General features: G+C 35.1%; 1 protein-coding gene across 12 annotated transcripts in view; it reads right to left on the reverse strand.

The window, feature by feature from the left end:
* The window catches only part of Macrod2 (mono-ADP ribosylhydrolase 2), a 2,131,419-nt gene that overhangs the window by 1,295,536 nt on the left and 808,744 nt on the right, over nt 1–27,139 (reverse strand). The gene's annotated exons all lie outside the window — the stretch shown is intronic.

Genomic DNA, 27,139 nt, shown 5'->3' on the forward strand with positions numbered 1-27,139 from the left:
ATACTTACCCTATGCTTTTCTTCCATCTTGTTGTTCATTTGCATTCTTTAAAATATCCTTTAGAGTAAATGGGAAAATGTAAGCAAAGCCTTTCTCTGAATTTAGCGAGCCACTCCAGGACTTTAATCATACCTTTGGAGGGGATTGTGGAAAACTCAATTTAGTGTCAGTTGATCAGAAGCAAAGATCACATCCTGGGCTTGAGATTGGCATTTGAAGGAAGGCATTAGAAGACAGTTTTGTGGGATTGAGCCCTTAACCTATGAGATCTGACTGTAATTCCAGGTAGATAGTATCAAAATTGAGTTAAATTACAGGACTCCTTGTTGGTGTCTGCTAGCAAATTGCTTGATGTGTGGACAGAAGCTTACACACATCTGGTGTCAGAAGTTTTGAACGGTGTGTGAGAATAATAATGCACCTTGGTTTTCTTACTTCTATAGGGATGTAGAAAGATAAAAGAAAGAAAAAGGAGATTATAGCCTATCATTCTGCATGAATCATTGTCATCTTCATGACCATTTCTACCCAAAGGCAAGCTAGATGCTCTTCAGAAACAAAACTTCTATCTGAGTTTTGTTGTTAATAACAACAGCTATCTTTGGCAGAATTTTTTTGTTTTTTAATTTTTGAGACAGGGTGTCAATATGTAGTCCAGACTAGCCTCAAACTTGTCATCCTCCAGCCTCAGCCTCCAAGTGTTAGAATTACAGGTTCACACAACAGCTATCTTTTATTAAGTACTTACTATAGACCAAGCACTACTTATAATTGAATCCTCACAATGACCCTACTTTAGCGACAAGAGAACTGAAACATGAGATGTCAAATTATGGTGTCCAAGGAGACAAACAGAGAGTCGGTCCCAGGATCTGAGTATCCATGAAAACCTAAACAAGCAGACAGCTTGAAAGTCTTACTTTTGTGAACAGGATAGTAATAAGTTCATAGAGCACACTTTTTTCCGGATTAACCCATTATGTCTTAAACCTCAAGAAAGAAGAAAAGGAAATGCTCAGAAAGTGATGCTTGTTAGATGTATGGCACTCAAAAAACTGAAAAATTTAAAAACTGTGAAAACTGGTGGGCTTTATCATCTACTGTGGGTGGCATCATAGCAGAATGGTAAAGTTTGGAGTTTAAAATCAGAAGCCTCATTTGAAGCCTAGCTCTGTTACATCCTAGTTATCTTACTTCTGGCTAATTATTTACCATACCCAAACTTCACAAAATTTTTATGAGTTTGCTTACAAAAAGCTTTTAGCAAGAATGACTAATATGATCATTCAAGTGGGCAATATTTATTGGGACCAAAAAAAGACTACTTTGATTATAGTGCCTAATGCATATAGAACTGTCTTTCCCTCTTCTGAAGTACAAAACTTATTCCTAGAAAAAAATTCAAACAAAATTTCCAAGAGGTTTTATTGTCAAAGGATGAGGATTTAAGATTGAAATATCAGTATTAGTAAATTGAATGAAATTTTAATGAAACAGAAAGCTACACCTTCTTGTATTTATTGGATTTGACCCTTAAAATTTGTTGTATGATTTTTATACACTGCATATCCCAGTGGCATTATTAATCAGAAGTGCCTAGACATGCAAGTAAGGATTGAATAATACCACTCTCAACTGTGATAGGTTAAATAATAATTATGATATAATTCATAGAAGAGGCCAGGGCATTATTAAACAGCATAAACAGAATTACATTAACTTAAAAATGGAATAGCAGAAGGAGGAGGGAGAGAGAGGGGGGGAAATTTGGGGAGCATGTGGTTTTATTGATAGGAGAATTATCCAAAAATATTAATGAATTTATCTATATTAGACATGTAAGTACATCCATGTTTATAATCTATTGTCCATATTCTATATAATTTCTCCTTTGTAAGGCTAAAGAAAAATAATTAAAATACAATTGAACTAAATTATCTCTTACTTTTCACTATATTTCCTTATTTCTGATTAATGAAATGTAAGCCACTGTTGGGACCTAATCCAAAGACTGGTGAATTTACCTGAAAAACAGAAACAATTCCACAATTCCTAATAAAAACATTGATAAAGGAAAGAAATATAAATAAACTAGATATTTTGCTGTTATGAAGATTTTTAGTTTTACTAAATAATTACCAACAAACTTTATGTACTATATTATAAAGTTGCTACAGTTTATGTTATGAAGTTGCAAATGATCACAACTCAAAAAAAGCTCCATTTTTGCCTTCTTTGAGCATTTTTTGATTTTAATAAAAATGTGACTTTTATTAAATAATATTGAAACTAATTTAGTTCAATCTTTATTTAACTATTGGCCTGTCCAAGTAAAAGTAAGAACCAGACATTAAGCTATGTGAATGTAAAATTAGGGAAGAATAAAACATACTGTAAAATATTTTTATGGATTCTGAATAAAGTGTAACTTAATTTATGAATAGTCAATCTCAATCTAAGCATAAGAATTCCAAAAGGCCAGAAGGGTTGGAAGGACTGGGTGATTCATCAAGAGGTTCCTTATTGTGTCCTCTTTTGAAGAATGCCAATATATTTCACTTTAGGAATCCCTGTATTTTCTTTCAATTCTGTTCTGCTAAGAATTAATTCATTTTGCTTACATTGCAGCCAGCTTCAAATCCTGGGCTCCATTTCTTGGTAATAGATTCTGCCACAGGCAATATGCTGTACCATAACCTCAATTACAGCTTACAGCAGAGAGACTGCACTTGTTTTCTGTTGAAGCCGCTATTTTGTCTTAAATGAAATGTGTATGGGTGATGGGAAACATCACTGCAGCGGGAAAAGCCATATTGAGCATATGCAAAAATTCATTTTAACTCAGGGTCTAAGAATGAAATCCATTGACATTAAGCAGCTAATGAAAGATGATTAGAAAAAATTCAATTGTCAGGCATGGTGGCTCATGCTTGTCATTCCAGCTACGTGGAGGCTATGGGTATGAGGATCATGGTCTGAGGGTGGAGCAAGAGACTCTATCTGAAAAAAGAATCTAAAGCAAAAAGGGCCGGAAGCATGGTACCTGCCTGGCAAGCATGAGTCCTGGTTTCATACACCAGTACTTTCAAAAAAAAAAAAAATCAATTGAAGAACACTAGTGATTTAAAAAAAAAAAAACCTCTAATATTATCATTAAAAGTGAGAAATTCTAAGCAAAAAATGTTTGTGCAGATACTAACAAAACAACATGTAATAAGTAACATGTAAAACAAGTTATTTATTTTGACATCCTCAGAAGTGTGTTTGTGGATGTAGGTGTGTGTATAGTAAGAAAAAAGCTAAAGAAACAGAGATAGAGACAGTGAGAGACACAGAGATACTCATTTGTAACACAAATTTAGAAGAATGTCAGATAGAACAATTATTACTTTGTTATTATTTAATTTTTAAAGGATATATGTATTATGTATTTTTATTTTGAAAATACTGTCGTTAAAATTTCCACTTATATTTACATGCAAAATATATAATAGATATGAGTCCAAATTAAAATAAATACTTGGGTATGAGTGGCTGTGTCACCGTCTTAATAGCATGTGTTAGGGAAAGTGATGGTTTTAGTGGCATTTTTGTTTCTGAACTTCCTTCTGAAATTATATAGCAGAAGGGAATCTTAATAATGGTTACAAGGTACCCCAGATCTTTAAAGGCTTCCTTCAAGGAAAGTGTTAACTATAAATGGGAAATTCTATTACTGCAATTATATCTAGCAGCATGTGAAAATCATGTCCAAGTTTTCTCACTCCAGTTCTTACTTCAGAATTCTCCTGCTAAAGAACTAGGTTCCAGTCTTCTATGGTTAGACACAGTTTGTGTCATAAGCGCTAACATGGTTATGGATTAAAAGGAAACTCAGGGACATGCCACTCAGTTCAGCATATGACATCATGGTTGATGCTAGCCCCAGAGGCCTGTTAACCATTCATTAGCACTGTAATTTCATAGAGACATATATAATGAATTCTGCACTGCTCCTGATATTTCTAAACACAATTATGTTAAAGTCCTCAAGGCCACTGATACTGATCCACTATAGCCTCGGTGGATGAAACTTAAGAGAAAGGTTGCTAAGATTTTATCTTTTGGGAAGTCCAAGGAAAAACAGAAAAATAAGACTGGTGGCTATAAAATGAAAGAACAGCAATGTACTGGGTTAATCAGTTGTCCACATTTAGTTTCTGCTAGAAAGTACTTTTACTTTTCTTTAGAATAGTAGGATGATGGTTAGACATGAAATTAAATCCCCTTATTATCATAGATGAGCCAAAACCATGGCCAACATACAGTAGCAGTCTGTACAGTTGACTGGATTATCAGTGAGCATCATGAAACTCTCCCCTGGGAGCACTAAATATGCTAGGTTTTCTGATGGGAGATATTTCTTAAAATATGCCTTAGGCAAATGGTCAATATATATTGTCATTGTAGCTATAACTGTATGAAAACTCCTGGTGTGAGAATATGTAAAGTGAACAGTTTATAGAAAGGGTTTTTAAAAGTGTCCAGAGAAAAATGTTGACTTTGAAATTTTTAGCAAGTTTACGAATGTAGAAGCCTGCACAAATGAACACATAAAGTTTGCACCTTAAGCATTATAGATATTAAATGCACCAAGTGTTCCAATGATTATAAAGACCAAAGGACTAAATGGGCCAAGGCCTTGGGCTATGTAGTATAGAAATAGAGTAGCTTCTTTGGGGAAAGAACCAGCCTGGTAAAGTGGAATGCTTTCACTGCAGGAAGTCATAGGAAAAATGATTTATCAAAGCTTATCAACAACACCCAAGTCATTCTAAAAGAGAAAAAAAGGACTCCCATTAAGGAAAAATTTTCCATCAGTTTCTTCATTTTTGAAATTATTTTAAGCAGAAATTTGATTACATTTACCCCCTTCTATTCTTTTGAGGTTAGAGTTTCAGGAGAATTAGAAAATTATAGGCTAAAACTTCCCTTTATATAAACAGTGAGTAAAGAGAAAACTCACATATGTGTTGTCAAGCTAAATTACGGGTGAAACGGGGGACCATAACCATATGTGTCCACATGCGTTAACTGTTGTAGCAGATTTAATTAGTAAAATTAGTCAAACCCACCACCCAAGCTGTGTCAAATCAAGCCACCACAACCTGTGCTTGTTGGCACAGCATTACAATCAAATAGGCTGGGATTATTTTATTTCAAGGCAACTCTGAAGTGATATAACTAAACGATAAGTGAAATTGTAAAGGTACAGAGAGAAAGGAGTAGACAAGTTTCTTAAAGTACTCAACAGTATTCTTATTACATCCTGAAAGTTCTCATTTTAATTGATCTGGAGAACCCCCTAACAATTTGAAATTTCAGGGAAAAGTTCCCAGTGGAACCTGTATATATAAGAGGAGATCTTTCAGCAACACTAAAATTGCACAGCACAACATAACTTCATCAGACACCTTACATTGCAACTGTTAGGTTATGCAATATATTGTTTTCAAAGAAAAATGTCAAAAATAACTTTAGCTGGGCAATGCTTTCCACCTATAAAATACAGGCAAATTCCGTCTACAACTTGGTCTAAAATCAACATAGTTTTAATAAGAATTTCTGCAGCTCAGGCTGGAAGACTGGCTCAATTGGTAGAGTGCCTGGCTAGCAAGTATGAGGCCCCGAGTTTAAAACCCCAGTACCACCAAAACAAAAATTTCTGCAACTCAAGGATAAATTTTTTGCATTCGATCTTTAAGAATTGCCTAGAATTGGGGTGGGGGGCGGGGAGGGGATACTAATCTGAGTAAATTCTCTGTTTTAGATGCAGAATTTCTTCTGTTCTGAGGCTCTCTTTTAAGTTTTATGAAATTTCTTTACCTTCTTGTGCAAGATGACTAATTTGCCTAAAATGGAAGCAAAAAGGAAAATCTTAAGAGATGGTAATCAAGAAATCATTACGGCACCTCCCTCCTAGCGTTTGTTACTGGATGCCAATCAGTGACCTCGGCAAAGGTGGTCATGATGGAATATCTTCCATCATGACGTCACCTTGACTAAGTACAATTTTAAAGCTTTCCATGTTGGAGTTTAATCTTTTATTTAGTCACAGAAACATGAAGTCACCATTTTTAAAACTGCCAAGAGAAATTGGGGGAGAAAAGTGTTAACTTTCCTCAGGCTCAGCAAAATGTTGCAAGATAATAGGAAGAAGAGAGTACTTCTTCCATTAACCCCCTGGCCCTGTAAATTAGTGGCTTTTTGTTGCAAATGTATCAACAAACAGAGCCCCAAGTAAGACTTCACACGAAAGTGCAGCTAAGTGGGAGTGTCCTGGTGCTCCATACTGCAACCTAATATACCTAACGAAGGAGCCAGCCTGCCCCAGAAGCTGGAAACACACGAAGACATTTAAATTCTTATTTTAAACTAAACATACTGGAGGTGCCACCGTGCCTGTTTTTTCCTCTGTCTGAAGATGTTACCCTATTTCATAATGCCCTTGTCATGCAGCACGCGACATCCTCCATGCTAACATTAAAGTTGAGTGGAAAAAACTTTGTAACATAATTTTAAGCAATTTCCTGAAAGAAAACTCATTAAAATTTGCATAAACTAACCAATTGGTATGCTTTAGCTACTGTTTAAAGGGTCACAATGACAATCAAAGTTACAATCACTTCTTATTATTTTAATATTAAAATTATGCCAGGATTTCCCAAGTTAAAATGTTAATAAGTAAGGGCTTCATCAAGTTGATCTGGGATACAAGAAAAAAATGACTTAATTTTTTCAAAATGAAAATTTCATCAGAAGTGTATTTATACAAATGAGATTTCTTTATAGGATAAAGTACTGTTAAATAACTATATTTTTATGATCTTTTTTTCTATTTGCACAAAGGGTCCCTTCTCTAATAATTTCTTTTAGGTAAATTCTAAAAGAGGAAATATTATAATAAATGATACATTGAAAGATATTAATGTGTACTGTACCTTAACCTATATGTCAATATAGGTTGAATTGTACAGGTTATTGTACAGGTTATTAAATATATATAACTTTTATATGTCAATACTGTTAAACTGTACTCTGGAAAAATCTACCTCAATGAATATATTATCATATTTTTGAATAATAGAAAATATAAAAAATGACAGTTTTAGCAGATAGATTTAATTAATATCACAATTAAAAGTTAACTTGGAGTACAAACAGCATACTTACAAAGGTGTCATTATTTCAAGTTATTAAAGCAGAAGGTTAAATAGATATTTTTCCTCATTTGTGTGGCTGTAATTATATATCAAACTAATACAGACAATTCTTAAAAGAAATTATAGTATTTATCAGGAAAAAAAAATCAGTGTAATTCCTAAATTATAAATTGCACTTGTATTAGCATGATCAATTTTTATGGCATGCTTATAATGTAGTAAGTACCAATGAAATATGAGTAGTAGCTACTCTTACACTAACACACTATTAAGGTAGAATTTATAAAATCCAGCAATGAGATTAAAAAAAGAAGCCTTCCTATGATTAATTACGTAAGTGACAAACACCCATATGATAAAAATGAAGAATACTCTAACAGAGATTTTAGCTACAAACAGAAAAAATAAATTAGAAGTAGGCTGCAAAATTAGTGAGTAACCTAAACTGAGGAATTATAGAAAATTTGAAAGCTTAAGAACACAGGGGAAAATTATTAGACTACGCCTGTTCAGTATATTTATAGTAAAGTTCAGTTCACCCCAAATCTGTATCTAGAGCAATACTTCCAATATATTTTATACCAAATTCATTTCAAGTAAATGAAATAAGGTTTGAGTGTGTTTTTCAGATACTAATGCTAGTAATTATAATTATGAACAAAAACAATAAATACTGTAGAACATATCTGAAAATAATTACTTTTTATTGTTATGTTGCGTGGGGGTACATTGTGGCATTTACAAAAGTTCATAAAATATATCAAATATTTCATATTTGAATTCGCCCCTTCCCATCAATTCGCCTTAATCCTCCCTCCCCTCATTCCTTGAATAGTTTTCAACAGGTATCATTTTTCCATTTACATACATGTGTACACAGTATTTGTACCATATTCACCATCCCACCCTTTCCCTACCTCCTACCCTTCCCACGGGTACCGCTCCCCCCACACCCCGCAGGATCTGTTCTGCCCTCCTGTTCTCTGATTTTGTAAAAGAAAAAAAAATGACATTTTTGTTTGTTTTGGATAGCCACATTTTGTTTATTTAAGATAGTTAAAGATAGTTAAGATAGTTTCCTTGTGACATTTCCATATATATGTATTACAACCTGAATTGGTTCATCTCCTCTGTTTTTCTTCTTTTTATCTTAGTTCCCTTCTTATGGTGGTTTCAACAAGTTTAAAAATTCTATATTCAAAATAATTACTTTTTCATAGAGCCCTATTGTCGGATATCATTAATTATGTGCCAATCTATATGTACTAAGTAGATAGAAAATCAGCTTTAATCTTAAAATCTACTGACTTTTACATACTACTATTAACTCAGTAGGAATAAACTTTAATAATTTTCTCCAGACTTGGTAATAACATTCACAGTCAGCCTTATATTTTTTATACAGTTATCTCAAGATGATTCATTCATTCATCAGCAAATGCCTGTGGAGTGCTCTTTTACTACTGACAGTAAGTGGTAGTGCTAGAAACACACGGTGAACAAAAGTAGGCATGATCCATGACCTCATAGTCTACAGCTGGATACAGATGCTAATCAAACATCCTTCACCTCACTTAACCGCAGCCTGTGGATGAACATCTACAGCTATACATGCTGTGAAGAAAAGTTAGCCAGTCCTGCTACAAAGGAGACTGCTACAAGATCAGGAGACTGATCTTGGAGTCTGGGGATGGCTTCATGAAGAAGTACCATCTGAGCAAGAATCATAAACACAAACAAGCATTAAGTAGGTAAGAAAGAAGGGGAAGGAAGAATATCAGAATGAGATAGTAAGCATAACAGATTTAAGGGTGAAGGGGTTAAGGGGCTTGATATATTCAAGAAAGAAAGGGGAAAAAAAAAAAAAAAGTCAGTATGCCTGGAAGCAGGAGTGGGAGCAGACTGTTATAAGATGAGCCAGGAACCAGATTGTGCAAGCTGGGTAGACTGTGTTAAGGATTTCAGTAAACATCTCCATCACGATGGCAGGTCATTGAAAGGGATTAAAGAGATGAATGATATGCTCAGGTCTGCATTTTTAAAAACAGAATTCTGCCTGTGGTCTGGAGAGTGGGTTACAATAAATGTACAGAGAAACATAAAAGGGTATTGTAATAGTTTAGGTGAGTGTTGATAGTAGTTTGAGCTGGGAAAACAACAGGACAAATAAATTTGGGGAGAAATAGATGCAAGTGGTTAAATGGATAGATCATGGCAATGGGCTGTTTATGAATTCCTCATTCCAAAATCAAGATTTTGGCTTTACATCCTCAATGGTACCATGCCATGTGATAAGGAATAATGGAAGAGAAGGAGTCTTTATACAGAAAAATCATGAGTTTGTATGTGGAATATGGACCTAATATGAACACAGCAATATTGTGCAAAACAGGTCACACTAAAGGGCTGTCACCTGTGAGAGAGGGATGGCAAAAGAAGGAAGTTAAGAAGGTGAATATAGTTGACGTACTTGCTATATAAGAATGAATATAGAATTTTTAAAACTGTTGAAAACACCATAAGAAGGCAACTAAAGTAGAAAGGAGAAAAATAGAGGCGATGAACCAATTCGGGTTATAATACATATATACCTGGACTAGTCACAAGGAAACTCCTGCATAGCTATCTTAAACAAAGAAAAACGTCATTTTGTTTTTACAAAAAAACAAAGAACAGGAAGGCAGAACAGGTCTTTCCTGGGGATTGGTACCAGTGGGGGGGGAGGGATGTGGGGAGCAGGTGTAGAAGGGTGAATATGGTACCAATATTGTGTACACATGTATGTAAATGAAAAAAAAAAGATACCTGTTGAAAGTATTCCAGAAATGGGCAGGGGGGATAAAGGAGAATTAGAGAGAGGGTAAATTCAACTATTTATTACATATTGTAAGAACTTTTATAAATATCACAATATACCTCCTATACAACAATAATTTAAAAAAAAAGAAAGAAAGAAAAATCATGAGTTTGTTCCAGATATGTTGAATCTGAAAATGTTGAGAAGAGTGTAGTCTACATGGAACTTGAGACAAATTTGTAAGGCATATGCCTGGGGTTTAGGGGACAAGGCAACACTAGGATATTGTTATACTTTGGATCTTAAATGTTTCCCTCAAAGGCCATGTACTAAAGGCTTGGTCATTAGTCTGGCACTATTGGGAGGTGGTTGAACCTTTAGGAGGTGGGACCTCATTGGAGGAAGTTAGGTCATTGGCTGTTGAAGGAAATATTGCAAACTTGGCCCTGTCCTCTCTCTCCCTTTGCTTTCTGGATGTCATGAAGTGAGCGTTCTCCTTCATCATGTACTCTTGCCAACATAATGTACCACCTCACCACAGGCCCAAAATAATAGGGCCATGTGACCATGCAATGAAGCCTCTGAAATTATGAGCCAAAACAAAACTTTTCTCTTTAAAGTTGTTTGTCTCCAGTATTTTATTACAGCAACAGAAAGCTGATTAACACAGATGTCCCTTTGGAAAACTTAAAACTGGATTTGAAGTAAATAATAATTGATAAATTCATTAGAATTTTACATAAAGGTATACATTAAAGATACCTGCATTATTGTGGCTCCACATGGTAAAGCAGAATTGTGTATTTGCATGTGATAATATAAAGGGCTTATTTCTGCACTTAGATTCAGCATTCCCAGTGTGTAGTAGGACAGCAGTGGCTTTTGCTAAAGCTAGGGAAAGTAGGGCACAGTTAAGGAAAAATGTGCTCTTATCAACTAAAATAACTGCAGACAAATTTAGATTGCCCTCCAATAAGGAAGTAATTCAATAGCATCCACAGACATTAGGATTTCTGCTCTTAGTGTCCCTGAATGAGTAAACTTTACGTCACTTTTTAGTTCAAGTAATTTATATTGACATTGAATAAAGATGAAACTGGTCAAATAAAGAACCATACTCTAAAATTCTGGCCTGCTTATTCAGTAAAACAGTGTTTGCTTTTCCTGCACTTGTTACTACTAGTTTCCCTCGCCAGATTACACTAAAATGATCTTGGCCATCATTTTCAGTGAGTGCTGTACAGAGAAAAAGATTAAATAGGAGGATAGCATTGTTGTTCCCATGCTGGATCAATTTCCAGTTATGGATTCCAATCACAGAGGAGGCAGAAAACCTTTCAGAGCCACTTATATCAAATATTATCCCCTAACTGAAAATATGAAACATCAGCAGACAGTTCTTCCTCAGACTTGACAAAATTTGTACTGATTATTATTCCTTCCTATCAACCACCTGAGGCTCATAAAAACTTGAATATAGATAGGCTCATAAAACCTTATATGATAGGAAACTGTTCATGTCAAGGTCAATGTAAACTTCCAATTGGCCAAATCCAGTGGGTACTTCTGTCTCCTGGTCTGTTTGAACTTCTCTGCAAGCTCACTTGTCTCCTACAAGGAACAGTTTGCTCCTTTTTTCCATACCCCTCTCTCTTGCCTTTCATAAAGCTCAACTCCTGCTATTCTCCCTACCTCCCATCTGCATTTGGTTAATCCTACTACCACCCCAGTCTTGTAAATGTCAGAGTTTCTCTTTAATACACACACACACACACACACACACACACACACACACACATATTCCCTAAGTGATCCTATCTATCCTGGTCCATGACTTTATATTCCATGTGATGATTTTTTTAAACTTTAGCAAAAATAAATTATTAATTTCTATAATTGGTCTTGATTTCCAAACTTAGATATTCAACTGCCTATTTGATATTCACAGATAAATATCTCATAGATTTATCAAACATGCTATCATCTAAAATTAATATTCACTTTTCTTCCTCCCTTCCAAGTAGTCATTCTTCTATTTCCACCAGATCCATAGTGACATAAACATCTACTTAGTGGTTTAATCTAACCCACAGAAAGCATCTTTGATTTTTACTCCCCTTCCCCTCCAACTCTCATATCCATCATTGGCTAAGGCCTTGAAGATTGACTTCCAAAGTGTACTTTAAACCATCAACATCATCTCTTGCCTAGATCCTGGCTTTCTTCTTCTTGTTGTCTCTGCTTCAACTTGAACTTCCTATATAGTTGCCAGAGTGACCTTAAAAGTTACAATGTAGTTTACATGGTTCCCATATTTGAAACAACTTCTGGTGCCATTTTTGTTACAATAAAAGCCTAACTGTTTAATGTGCCCTACTAGATCCTTCATGGTCTAGGACCTCCTATCCATTCAAACTCATTATTTTCTTCTCTCACTGTGCATTAACTATGGAACCTTCTATGATGGTACCTTAAAAATGGATGGTATCTACTTAAGAGATGTTGGCTTTGTGGGTTCTTCTGCTTCAAATGCCTTTAACATGGCCACCTCCTTTCTTTTATTCTATTAGATTTCATCACAAATAGCATCTTTTCAAAAAGATTCACATGACTAAACAATCTAAAAATAACTAAGCTTTTGTTTTGCTTTATAGCACTTCCACATATTTTTTTCTGTGTCATTTGTTCATTATCATCGTCTCTGTCTCCCCTAGAATATGTGCTCCCCCATGGTGGAACTACGTAGTCCTGTTCACTCTGATTCCTCAGTGCCTGGGATTTATGAGACCCCAGTAAATATTTGTCAAATGAATAAAAATATCTACCTTTTTGTCAAATATCTACCATTTGTCAAATGAACAAAAATAACAGACCTTTTAATATTAGAAGAAAATATAAAATTTAACATAAAACTTTATTCAAAATATGCAAACTTATACATACTTTGCCAAAATTCATTTTCCACATCTTTTTACAGAGTTGATGTCACCTTCTAGCTACTTCATTTCAAGCTACATAAGCAAGTAACTAGCTCTTATTTTACGTTTCCTGGATAACTTTGAGCATTTAATGAACGTTAACTCATTAAAAATTTCCTGGTAATGGTTATTTTGCAACACAATTTAATAAGTTCATATTAATATACTTTGGAGTAAATGAGAAACTATTTAGAAAATTTTTATACTTTCACTGTTGATATCAACAGAAATATATAAAGATTTGCCTTTTAAGAATTTTAAAGGGATAACTAACTCCTCTATTAAGTAGATATTTGATGATATTGTAATAAGTAGGAAAAGTCTTATCAATTCTTTTCAAATGACTTTTAAGTCTGAAAATTTGTGTATATGTCACCATTTAAACATTTATGTGGAATTGGATCTTTTCAAAAGTGAACATATCGTATTAGAGTAAACCAAAGGACCAGTGAACTATCAAGTCTTTGAGGGGCAGATTTCTTTCCCATAAATCAAGGCATGAGGTTGCTCTGCTAACAGGCCTGGTGTAATCTGCCAAGCCATTATCTCTCGGGTCCAGCCCCATCCTTCTATACCCCTGCTCTGTGATTTCTGGAGCTGTGAAGTCACATCCCTTAACAGCCAGCTACTTGTTAGGCTCTGCCTATGGGGCACTAAGAGGAAATTGGCAACAGAATAAGGGAAGAAAAAAGTGGCTCCTCCTTCTGTATGTCACCAACCATAGTTCTTCATCCCTGCAGCAGTGGTTTGCCTCCATTTCTATTTCCTACTTTTTGGCATTCCCAGTACCAAAGGTTTCTGTACCAGTTGGAGGAGGGCAGCAATACAGGAAAATTCCTGAAGCTTGTGAGTTATCAGCATCAGCTGATAAACAGGAATCTAAGTTTAAGTTTTATAGAGTCCTTTCTTTGTGGTCCTAGGATTTGATAAACCTAACTTCTTCAATTTGTTACCCCATCCTTAGGATTGCTGTCAGCTCACAGTTTGCTTTTTACCTTTCCAACAGATGTATAATCAATTTCCTGTATTAGCTTTTTCCAGATGAAAAACTACTAAGGAGTCCCAATTTCTGATGGGACATGATAACACAAAACAAGACAGAGAATGTGGTCTTTAGTGATCTAAAAGGAGAAATAAGCCAGAAAATACATTGTGGTGACAAAATAATGCATCAGTATATTTAATAAAAAAAGTTGGAACTTTTTAACATTAAGCATCTCATATACCAACAATATGTAAACTTCCTTAAGGATACAAGCTAGGTCTTGTTAATACTACCATGATGCTGATAACCATTATTTATTTAGTTACCATACTTTTATTGAGTACTGTATGAGACAAAGTGTTCAGCATCTTTTTGACAGTCCTAGGGTTTGAACTCAGGGCCTTGAGCTTAACTAGGCAAGCACTCTACCACTTGAGCCATGCCCCCAGTCAAAATGTTTAATTTCTAATTCATGCTATAACCTAACACAATAGTTATTGTTCCCACTTTATACACACATACATACCTATAAATAGAAGATAAACCAAAGATCATACAGCTGACAAATGACTAAGCAAAAGTTTCAACCCAAGTCTTTAGGACTCTAGGGTCCTCATTCTCCATTAGACCAGGATATTTCCACTTGCTTCTGTAGTGCTTCCTACAAATAAGAGGAGACCATGTACAAATAGATGCTCAGCAAATGTTTGTTGAGTGGATGACTTTATAAACAAACTTTTCTTTTTCAAAACCAAAATAAGTTTATTTGGTAGCTTTATGATGTTGAGGTAATTGTAAATAAAATTGTTAATATTTCTGTTCCAACTATAACAGAGCTTTATTGTTACAACTCAGTGATTACATTATTCAAGTAAATAAGGAATTCATTGACTAATTAGGACAAAGTTGAGGAAGAAAAAATAAAATGAGTCAGCTTGGAATTTCCAATATGACAATAAATCTAGGATGGCAATGCAACTCAAGGGATGGGATTATTAGTGTTCAAGATGACAGTCTAGGTCCTCATCAAGGTTAGATCAAAAAGAATTAACCTAGAAGGTAACACCCATGCACAGGAAATCAATGTGAGTCAATGCCCTGTATAGCTATCCTTATCTCAACCAGCAAAAACCCTTGTTCCTTCCTATTATTGCTTATACTCTCTCTACAACAAAATTAGAAATAAGGGCAAAATAGTTTCTGCTGGGTATTGGGGTGGGGGAGAGGGAGGGGGCAGAGTGGGTGGTAAGGGAGGGGGTGGGGGCAGGGGGGAGAAATGAACCAAGCCTTGTATGCACATATGAATAATAAAAGAAAAATGAAAGAAAAAAAATTAACATGAAAAAAAAAAAAGCTGGATTTATCAGTGTGTTTTGAGGTACAGGTTTTTGGCCCTAATGACTTTAACGGGGTTGTGATACCAGTTGACAAAAAAATTGTTTATGTGTTTGACTCTTTATTTTGATAGAAAAGTTTCCTCGTGTGAACAAGAGGATTTTGGCAGATCACCAAAAGATATTTCATACCCAGAAAAACAGCTTTGAAGACTATTCCTAACCAGAAATGGTCCAAATAATGAATGTAATCATATCTTTAAGAACAGAAATAACCTAGCATGGACCATGGAATGTGAGGCTAGATTTATTATGGCCCAGTAGAAGAAAGAAATAGATATAGGGGGAAAATAACACGTTCTGTATTAAAATATATGTGTGTGTCTACAATTAACATAGACCAGTTCAGAACTAATCCAATTGTCTTATATCCACAACTAGTGCAAAATGATTCAGTGCTAATCCAATATTCTAATGAATTGCATGTGAAGAGAAACACTATAGTTCCATGATAACAAGCAATTCCCTAAATTAAATCTCTCAAAAGTATGTGATACTTAATATGATGCATATGTCATGAAAAAGGAAATCCTATAATTGTAAACATTATATAACGATCAGATGAAAATATTGTTGAGGAAGGTAGAATTTTTGTAGTAATATCAAAAGATTTTATAAACTTAATACCAGAAGAATACTATAAATGGTTACTATGATGGTTGAATATGAAATGTCCCCCACTGGCTCATGTATTGGAAGCTTGGTTGTTAACTAATAGGCTTTTAGAAAGTGATAGGATCCTAAGAGCTCTGACCTAATGAATGGTATAAACTATTGCTGGATTCGAAATTTGAATAGCCGTTTGGGAGGTGGTAGAACAATGTAATGGTTGGAGGATGGTGGTCACTGGGCACATGTCTTTAGGGGGACATGGCTTACCCTTGTCCCTTCCTGATAATTCTTTTTTGCTGTTTCCTGGCTGCCATGATTTGAGCTGCTTCACCCTGCCGTCTCTACTACGATAGACTGAAACCTCTGTAACCATGAGCCAAAACACATCTTCCTCCTTTAGTTTTTTATGTCAGATATTTTGTCACAGCAACAAAAGTTTGACTAACACAATTATCATTACATTTTCAGAATTAGAGAATAGTCTAACTTGAATTGAGAGTAGTATAACTTGAATTATTTACTAAGTAAAAAATAAAATATCGATGCATTAGTATTTATACATTCTTTATATGCTTTTTGAAGGGCTTTGATTATTATGTCAATTTTAGTTTAAAGTTATACATATGGATTTATTTAATATAATATATATCAAATTTATGGACAGTCAAGAGGGTCCTATGCAACCTGAGAGGACAGTAGAAATAACGGAAGCATGTCACCAGCCTGTTTTTCATGTCCCAGCTCAATATTTCAGAATACTCAAAACTTTAGTCATTTTGTCAATTCCTTCCTGTTCCACATGAATAGACTGAGACCCAGTACATATCCAGATAACACCACAGGTAAAACTAGGTGTAGTAACCAGGTCTTCTGACACCAATAACTGTGTTTTTTATGTTCCCATTCCATCCTGGGTCTTAGTGTTCTCAACTGGAAAACTGGAATAATAACTCTTTGCAAACCTCACATTTTGTAAGGATTCAAAAGTGTTTTTTGCTCATGAAAGTACTTCCTAAATCATGAAGCACTGTACAGACATAGGCATTGTTGGAGCACAAATGTTTATCTTCAGTCTTTCAGCGTACACTGAAGTTCAAATTATACCCAGATGTCTTGATGGATGATTCAATTTGCTGTAATGTCTTCTCTCATTTATTCAATTGAACTAAATTCTACAATGTAGGATTAATTTGCTTTTATCATAGCTATGTTAATTGTATACATATTCACGTATCTATAAATGTACATATAAGTGTATATGCACATAGCCACATGTGAAGTTTTGCAGCTCTTTTAAGAGAGTACGCATTCTAGAGCAGGCACTTTTGTGTCCTTCCTGCCTCAAGCACTTAGATCTCTCTTTTTCTCATTCTTTCTCTAGCACCCCCAGGGCTTGCACAGAGGTGCAACCTGGAAGTCAAATAAGGAAATCCACAGGAGAGATTTAACCTCTTTGGGCAGCTGTCAATCAGAGGGTGGGGGATATAATGTTGAATATCTATTATCTAATCTCTATTTTCAAATTCATTCTGAAAACTGAATTATCACTGTGAAAATCCATGGATCATTAAACAGTTACTGCTTTAAATTTTAGTCTTCCAGGCCTACTTTTAATTATGTGAGTAAGGTATGTTCTATATCTGGTAAATGTGTAAACTCATGCTATTCACAGAAACTTAATCTCTTAAGTGCTACAAACATGTCCCTGACTTGGTGAAAGCCATTCGACTAGTCCTAGTATGTGAAATGGTGTGTCCTTTTAAAAAAAAAGAAACAAGCAGAACAACTTCAATTGCAGTTCACAAGGGAAGCTTGGTTACAATTATTTATGGAAGTATCTCAGAAACATTACATATCATCTTTCTCGGCAACTCCTTCCAATTTATACCTACATAGAAACCTACATAGAAAATGCACTACTTTGTTCTCAGCCTTGGAATGGACCTTGGCCTAAAGTAATAAAAATTCCACAGGGCTGGAAAATGTTTGTTCCTTATGAACAAAATTATCACCTGTTATCTATGTAGCACACATCTGTGACTTATTTGTAATCCATAAAGCTAAATAAAATAATTTTGCATGAAGTTTTTATTTCTAAATAACAAGTGTAGTGTACACATAGCATATAAGAAGGAGAAAAAGGTAACCAATGAAAATAAAGGGGGAAAGATTGGCTTTATTATTTATACATTAGATATATTGTTTTGGTTTGTTCAAATATAACAGGATAAAAAAGTACATTTTAGCATACTTAACAATTTTAATATTTCTGCTTTCTTCTAGTAAAATGCAATCTAAATTTTATTTTATATGGTTTTTAGTTTTTATTTCAAATCCATACCTTTCAATTTTGAGTACTTTACTTTTGATTTCTCATCATATTTATGCAGCGTAAGGAAGACAGATACAGGTGTATTCCTAATGTAAATGAAAGGTAGTGATTTTTAAGTTTGCATAAGAATTTGCAGTACCTGTTTAATCCACAGGATGAAGAGGAGTCTTTCCAAAGATCATGTTTTTGGTCTTTTGGGTAGATGTTCTGAATTTAAGAAGAGGCTAAGAAATTATCTTACTTCTTTCTCTTTTATTTTTCATAGCACTCTTATTTACATAATGAAAAACAGGGATGCTTTTATTAAAATTTAGTTTGGGCATATCATATGCATAAGGCAAAGTTTAGTTGCATTTAATTTTTTTCTAGCTGAATTACTATATTTGAGAACTTAATGCAATATAGCTTTTAATACAGGCTTTAATTTTTCTAGTTTATATGAATTTTAAAATAGAATCTTTAACAAAAAGAAGAAAATACACCAAGAATATCTTTAAAAGATAATACTGATCTGAAAATTTTAATACAGAAAAGTATAAGGAAGAAAAAGATGACACCAAAATATCTCACCAATTAATAAATACTGATAATTTTTTTAAAAAAATCAAACAGTATATGAAAGTGATTAAGTAGAATCCTCTCTTCCCTAATAGTTCTTCTTAGGAAAGAAATCTGCTGTGAAAAGTTTTTGCAAATCCTGTTATTTCCCAGCAAGTCACCCTAATGTGTCTATTCATCCATCCATCTATCTACCTACTTATCCTCCATAAAGAGGGATGATATTATAGACTTTAAAAACCTAACCCATTCTTTGGTACAACACAAACTGGAATATCTTTCTACATTAGTGAAAATTTGTTTTATTTATTATGCTGCATGGTGCTTCAATATTTAGACAATACATACTTTCTGATTCTTGGACTTGGCTGTCAGACAATGGGATAAACAAAATGTACCGAAAAACACTGCTAGATAAATAATTTTATAGAGTGAATGAAAAAGCCAAAATACAGTAAGGAGATCTTAGAAACTTGCTGAATTGCTTGCTAGCAAGTGCCTCCATTGATATGGGACAAGAATGCTATAGAATAAACCCTGTATCATCCATGGAAATATTATTTAGGGAAAATATTATATATTTTTAAAAGACCATATATTCTCTCCAAGCACTGCAAGAGTAATAATCCTGCCCATTTTGCTCACATGAACCATTGTGTGAAATGGAACAGGATATGCCCAACAGAAGATGTCTCAATAGGGGAACACGGCCTCCCCAGTGTGAGAAGGGAAACAGGGTGGGGGTTATGTCTATAGTACTCGCGCTACAGATGGCATCAGTTACTACTTAAATCTCCTGGATACTTAGAGAGATAAAACAGAGTGAGGATTTTGTTTCAGGTGAGATCATGGATAGAGGATAAGGGCCAAGACTCCTTGGTAAGTCTTTCCTTGCTTATCCTGTCAACTTACCTTTGATTTGACTTCATATTATTATAAAGTCTTCAAATGAACTCACTGTCAACTTTGAACTTTCCCTTGGAGGAAAAAAATGCTGCATGTTCTTTACCAATGATACATGTTCTTTTCTACGGCCCTTTGAGGTTAAGTCAGCATTTAGTATAAATGCTTAAAGTTTTTACCTTTTACTGTATATTCAATGAGAAAGGCTTTCCAAAATAATCATTGGAAATGTTAAAAGGTATTTGAGAGGAGATTGATAAAGAGGTTTCAAATTATTAAAACATAAGGACTGTCTCTTTAATAGGCATTTAATATTGAGTCAAATGATTTATGCCATTTATAGCATTCTAGAGATGACATATCAAATATACTTGGTAGCTGTGATGATCAATATGTGTATAGCTTATGGCTTGGAAAGATACTAAAGCAAATGATCCATGTAAACATAAGCCTACATCCTTTACCTCCTTAGAAATTCCCTATAATCATGAACATCCCAACCAGGGCTTTCCTAAGGGCCCTACAGGTATATCACATCTCCTCTCCTACCTTAGCTGCAACATTGTACTATTGCCTCTTTTCTATTATATAAAAGAAGGTTTGAGAGGACAGAAAGAGCAGAATCAGGAAGCTGAGAATTCACAACCCTTACAAAAAAGTGAAATGGGAAATTCTACACTTGAAAATCTGACAGAGAAAATGATCATCTTAACCAAAACCCATGAGCATTCCTCTTCAAGGTAGGCTTTGCCTGGCAGTGACCCAAGCCCCTTCAGTCCCGTGATTTACTTGAGCTTTCATCTACACTAACACAGAGTTCAACCTTAGGCTTCCTGGTCTCCATTTTCACTAAAGACAACTCAAATCTCTCTCTCTTTGTTTTTTCTTCTTGCTCTGATAATGAACCCCTAAGAGTTTAAAAGTGATTCAACTCAACTTGTTTTGAAAGCTAAGAATGAGCAAAGAGGCAACTTTGGCCAGAAAAAAAAAAAAAAAAAGAATGACAACTTGCATCCTTCCAGGCCAGCCTCTCCCTCAGAGAAGAAATAGTTAGGACTATTAAGAGGTAAGGATGTAAGTCCTGTTAAGAAAGGATTTGTGCTGTCCTGACTTACAGTCTGGTATAAATACCCAGTGCTTATTATTCCAGATGTTGAAACCATGTAAGTTATCTCAAAATAAGATTTCAGTATTTTAGAAAATGTCAACGTACTTTCTTAGTGTTATCTCACTCTTCTTCTGAGGGAACCAAATTGTATCAACAAGAAAATTGGAAATTCACATAGACTTTTTAGGTACTTAGCCGTCACTATGCTCAATCTATGAAAACATCTAAGAGAAGCAATGTCATATATTTTTTGTGTGTTTTGCCTATCCAATACCATTCTCCTCTTCTTTCTTAAGAAAGAAAAACCTACACAATAACCCAGGCATTAAGATGCATTTCTAACTCTGCCTTTCTGATAGGGGTGGACAATAAGATATAAGAGAAAGTAATTGAGTGGGGTTTTCCAGGAAGGCTCTTCAAAGGATGCTAATCAATTAAGGGAACATTGTTTTGTTTTTTTAACCTTCACTCTTTTTCCTTTTCTCCTTCTTCTTTCTGCCTTGAACACAGAAGTGACAGATGGAGCTATAGCAATTATCTATGAACATGAGGCAGCACAGCAGGCAGGCTTAGTGAATCATACCTATAATCCCAGCACTGGAAAGGCTTAGACAAGAGGATTGTGAGTTCATGAGTTTGAGCCCAGTTTGGGTTATACAGCAAGACCCTATCTCAAAAAAATAATAAAGAAAAACAAAAACATAGCAATCAATGAAAATAATTCCATGTTTGTTGAAGTTATAGTATTTGGGGGTATTTTTTTTTTACTACAGCCTACTGATGCAGTGTGTATGTGTAGCATTGTCTGCAGTGGGGTGTTAGAGGGGTGGGCACAAAAGAGACAAAGTGGATTTGAAGAAGTCTTCCAGAAAAGTTTACCCACTGCCCTCTGCCTTCACCCCAAGTCCCAGGAGAGCAATGTACGGCTCCTCTTGCCTTGAAATATGATTTAATTTAAACACACACAGTGGGGGCATTTCTTTTGGTCTCATTCCACTTAAAGGCTATTTTTCCCTGCCCATTTAAATTAGATTAAGCTTATAAAAGTGTGCAAACATAGGAATTGTTTGGGAGAAAATAGCCAATGTTTCAAGTAAAACAGAATAATTTGCTCAGCCCAGACCCTTAACTCCTGGAGCAGTGAGCAGTAACAGTGCACCTTCCTAAAACAATCTCTCCAAATTGTGTGTATGTGTGCGTGCATGCATGTGTGTGTATGAGAGACAGGCAGTGAGAGAGGGAAATAATTTGTTTCATTTTAGCATGTTGTCATGCAGAATTTAACTGAAATTATTAAAGGATAACTAAATGGGTATTGTCTTTTCTTAAGTTCAAAAGGCTTTTTACAGAAATCTACTGTCATTCCACTGAATTTTTCTTTTCAGAAAAGTATATTACAGAGCATCGATGCCCCAGGCCCTGTTTTCTCATTTATAATGATATACTATATGTAAAGTTATATTACCAGCACTTGCAATTTCCCAACTGCTTGATGCCTGATGTCACAAAATTATAACTAAGAGAGGCTGTTACATCTACTGCTCCAAGGCACAGGGAGTATTATTTCAGCAACAATGAAAGTGTATAATAAAGGACTTTAATTTTAATGACAGCTTGAGTGCAAGCTGTTAGAAAAATCAAGTGTGTGTTTTTCCTATCCAGGTAACCAAATCCAATGGCCCCTCAAAACAGCATCCTTTCCAACCTACTTTGGATTTTAATTATTCAATTTAATTCAACAAGCATTTACCAAATGCCCGCTCTATGTGAAACATTGTAGTGGGTGCTGTAGCAACTGAACACTAACCCCTACGCTTTGGGAGTTCACAATCTAGTGAGAAAGAGAGATGCCTATTAACACAATTTTAATAAAAAAGCAGATAATGAGAAGTGATAAATGAGACTAAAATTAAGTGCCACAAACTCCACAGAAGGATGTGTGAAGCATCTTGAAGAAAGAGGACCTTGGAGAAGGACTGTAATAGGAATAAAGTAGAGGAAACACATTCTAGTGAAACAACTCAATCTCCGACTAAGCAAAAGCTAAGAGGTAATTACTCTTGAGATGTGTTAAGAGGCAAGAAAGCAGGACTAGAAGACAGAAAAGATAGCAAAGAAAGGAGAAGCAAGTTTGGCAAATACTGGTGACTACTTGCATGTTGGGGTGAGGAACAAAATCACCCAGACCACTCAATGGGACTAACTGGGTTAATCAGATGCCGCAGCTGACATTTCAGGACCTCCACCTCACCCCCTTGCCTTTAGCACTTCAGTGCCCATAGTCGTGAGTGCCAGCGCCTGAATTTTATTTATTCATTTATTTAGCCTAAGTACTTTGTCTGACTTCCCAAGAGTCTGCTTCACTCAAACACATGGGAGAACAGAGTGCTAGGGAATTAATGCCCAAGGAGATGGGTACCTGAGATGACTAACAAGTTAGTGCATACATAGCTCCCTTCCTTTCTCCCTGGGAGGTATGTTAGTCAGCTTTCTGTTGCTGTGACAAAATACCTGAGAAAGTCTACTTGAAGCAGGAAAGATTGATTTGGACTCATGGCCTTAGAGGCTTCAGTCCATGGTCCCTTGTTTCTGGGATGTGGTCAGACAGAATATCATGGCAGAAAACCCATGGTAGAGCAAAACTCATCTTATGGCGACCAAGAAGAAAAAAGAGAGATATTGGGGACTCAATACGCTCCTCAAAGTGGAGGAGCATAAAGTTTTTTTATTTTTGGCAGCACTGGGTTTTGAACTCAGGGCCTGAACACTTGCTAGGAAGGCACTCTTACCACTTAAGCCACAAAGCCAAAAAGTGATGTGTTTTTCCAACTAGACCCCACCTACTTCTTACCACCTCTCAACAGTCCATTCACCTATGACTCTATCAATTGGTTGGTCTACTGATAAGATTAGAGCCTCCATGATCTAGTCACCTTTGAACACTGCTGCGTTGGGGACCCAACCTTCAACACATGAGCTTTTAGAAGACATTTCAGTTCCAAATCATAACTGGTCAGTTAAGTGTAAGGGGGTATCCTATGTGGGTTATTGAAGTATCCTCCTGTTGCCCACTGGGTAAATTACTTGATTCTATACCTTTAACATCTGCCTTTTCTTGTCTCATTTCCTATTTCTCCTACTTGGGAACAGCTCTCTAATAAACTCCCTGCCCTCAAATCCTAAAATCTCAGGGTCCACTTCTGTGGAAAGCCAACTGAATACAACTTGTGCAGGTAATTTCAATTCAGTATTAAGATAAGGGTATAAAAACACAAAGTTCACACCAGAGCCTCATTAAAATACTATTGTTACTATGAGTCTCCAAGGCTTTCCTTTTTTGGGGTTAGGGAATGAGTTTGATACAGGGTCTCATAGCCCAGGCTGGTCATTAACTCATGACTGTCCTATCCAAGGCTTGTCTTTCAAACCACATATCAGTATAGTAAGCAAAGGAAAAAGCAGAACTATTAGGAGAATTAGTTATGCTGATCAGAGAGACAATATATTACATGTGATGGAATAAGAGGTGTTGGCAAGCAATAGTTAGGACAAAATCATTATTTAGTCAAATTAGTTCACATTCCTTTCTTAAATTGAAAAACTACAAGATATTCCTGAGCAAAGAGCAGCAATTGTAGAGTTCAGCTATAGCAGGCACACTGCCTTCTTGCAATTCTATGCTATTCGCAAAGATCATCAAGATTTAGAGAGGATTCAAGAATGAACAATATGAAAGTGTCATCACCCTCAATTGCTATGAACTTTTAGCCCACTACAATACAGCCCTGGACTTAAGAATTCTTTCTCGACAAAAAGGTATATGAAGCTTCGTATGAAATATCCTTTCAGGACTATTATACATCCATCTCTATGATAACAACAACAAAAAAATAAGTCTGCCTTTTTGGGATTAGTTCTTATTTACACATTTCTACTCCTGAGTTTTTATTATTTGATTTATCTACCATCATTTTATTACATATGCATTTATGTGTTGTAAGCAAGACAGTGTTTAAATAAATCAATAGTACTTCAAAAATTATAAAACTTCTCTGGTGCCCCCAAACACTGTAACTGATGTTCAATTTCCCCACTAAGAATTCCATTCACTCTATACATAGGTTTCTTTTAATTTTGAATTATATGTTTTCTTACTCCACAGCACACTAGATAGAAGAGAACTAAAGGAAACAGATTCAAAAACAAGAGAAATGACATCAAGAGAAGAAAGCTGAAAACAAACAGCCCAGAGGTATTCCACTGCATTGTAAAGTTCTGGATTTTTTAAGTGCTGTCCTTGAGTTATCTGACTAAATTTACAGAAATGCCTATAAAATATTTTAGAAAGACTTCCATTAGAAGTTACTTTTTAAAATGTTTTGGTTTTGAATCAATAAAATTCAGTTATCTTGAAAACGTATGTTTATAAAGATGCTGCATTTTGTGAAAATAGCCAATTGTCAGTTTCTGAATAGATTTCTATTGACTAACCTACTTTCATGCTGCTCTGAGTGCTTATAATTTTGTTGCATCACTATCTGTTAATTCACTGGTAATTACATTATGAATCATGGTGTTTTTAATTTCCTCTATTTTTTCCTGAGGATAAAAGTGTCTGTGTGAATATAGAACAAAGAAGAAAGGCTGTTCATTTCAAAAGGAAGATAATGTGCTCTCACTCTGAGGAGCACTTTAATATCAGGCAGTTTTGATCATGAACCCTAATTTGACCACTTTTTTATGTGCAAAATGGGGACAATGACTCAACCTCTCTAAGCCCCAGTTTCTTCATCTGTATAAAGTGACAGTGATACCCAGTTATAAGGTAAAGGCAGGGCTTGATGAGATATAATGCTTAACACAGGCCTGGCCCAAATTATAAACTGCAAACTACATATGTCATTTTCTTTATCATAATTTATTGAAATATAAGCAATATAAGTAAATGCAGAGTATAATGATTTAATGAATATTGACTGGCAATTATTTAAGATATTATAAAGATTTAAAATAAAAGATCTAGAGGAGATAAAATGAGGCTATAAATAATACAGATAATATAAATATTATTAAGTATTTTATAACCTACTATTAGTTAATCTATTAAAAATTCCATCAGTTAAGGAGAATTTGATAACTAGGATTTTATTTTTAACATATTGCTTACCAATATAAACCTTTAACAATAAGAAAACTGAGTTAAGGTGTACTTCCCAGTTAAATTCCATTTTGAATAAGAAGGAGCAGTAGGGTTCTTGTGACCTGATGACTAAATGCCTAATGTGAACACTGGGCTAGAGAAGGGCCTTTCCCTAGAACCAAAATCCGGAGATTCCTTCATAGCTGCTCAGTAGCAATCAGAGGAAATGCAGATATGATCTTAGCATGTGAGTATACAAGCACATGAAGGTAAACACAATCATTGCAATTATGTCTTGAAAGACAAAATGTGTTTATGAGGAGAGGAAAAAAAAAACCTAAAATTTCACACACAAGGAAAGCATAAACTATTGTTGAGAATAGCAAATGAGATGACCACAAATCTGATTTAGGAAGAGAAATGACCATGGACATACTGCGAGAAGCAGCTTGCATCATCTAGTGATGGCTTTTGGCAGAACAAATATGACCATTTTTTTCCCCCACTCATAATCTTGTCCAATCCTTGTCAGCTCCTATGCATTGTGGTTATAGAGCCTGCTTTGATTGTGGAAATAGAGCCTGTTTAATTAGCTTGCTTCATTTTGCTAAAATTTATTCATCTGTGACATTACAGATGAATAAATCAAAAAGGATGGTACTGTGAATTGGGAGATTTTATTTTACTCCTCTCTAAATGTGTCATTCTTGGACTTGACTTTTTGAGCTTCGATTATTGTACGAGGTGCTGGGACTATGTGATCATGAAAGTACTCTTCAACTCTATCATTCAAATACTGATTCTAGATATTACAAAGAATTGAAAAACTTTCCTCACTTGGACTACCAGTTCACATCTATTTTAGTCTCCAGCTTCACTGTAAAGCTAAGTGAGAAAGCCAAAGGAGCACAGACCAAATCATCTTAACTGTACCTTAGAGAAGCAAAATGAAAACTCTTATGTGATTCCAATAGGGAATAGGAAGACCCGTCTGCACTAAATTCACCCCTTAACTGCCATAAATTCCATACTTTATCCTTCTGTCTGAGAGCCTCTTGCATTCACTTTGACTTAGATTGAGTAGGTTGTCCTAGTAAAGAGCTTTGGACAACTTCAGGACCCATTTTACA

Source organism: Castor canadensis, chromosome 5, assembly GCF_047511655.1.
Source record: "Castor canadensis chromosome 5, mCasCan1.hap1v2, whole genome shotgun sequence".
Lineage (NCBI taxonomy): Eukaryota > Metazoa > Chordata > Mammalia > Rodentia > Castoridae > Castor > Castor canadensis.